Genomic DNA, 238 nt, shown 5'->3' with positions numbered 1-238 from the left:
TACAAATCTGTTCTCCGCAAGTAACTGCCAACTTTCCCACATGAGTCAGAGGTGGAGGACTAATGATTTCAGACACAATGTCGTTTATCAAATAGTCACGGAGAACATACGCCCCGCCCGAGGATCGAACTCGCGACCCCGCAATCCGTAGACCAATGCTCTTACCTACTGAGCTAAGCGGGCTGTGAAAATAGAGGACTTTATTTGACTGATTTTGTTCATGAACAGTAAAGAAAAG

The sequence above is a fragment of the Mercenaria mercenaria genome, chromosome 13 (assembly GCF_021730395.1).
Source record: "Mercenaria mercenaria strain notata chromosome 13, MADL_Memer_1, whole genome shotgun sequence".
NCBI classification, from domain to species: Eukaryota; Metazoa; Mollusca; class Bivalvia; order Venerida; family Veneridae; genus Mercenaria; species Mercenaria mercenaria.
The sequence above is the reverse complement of the archived record's forward strand: the minus strand, read 5'-3'. Positions refer to the sequence as shown.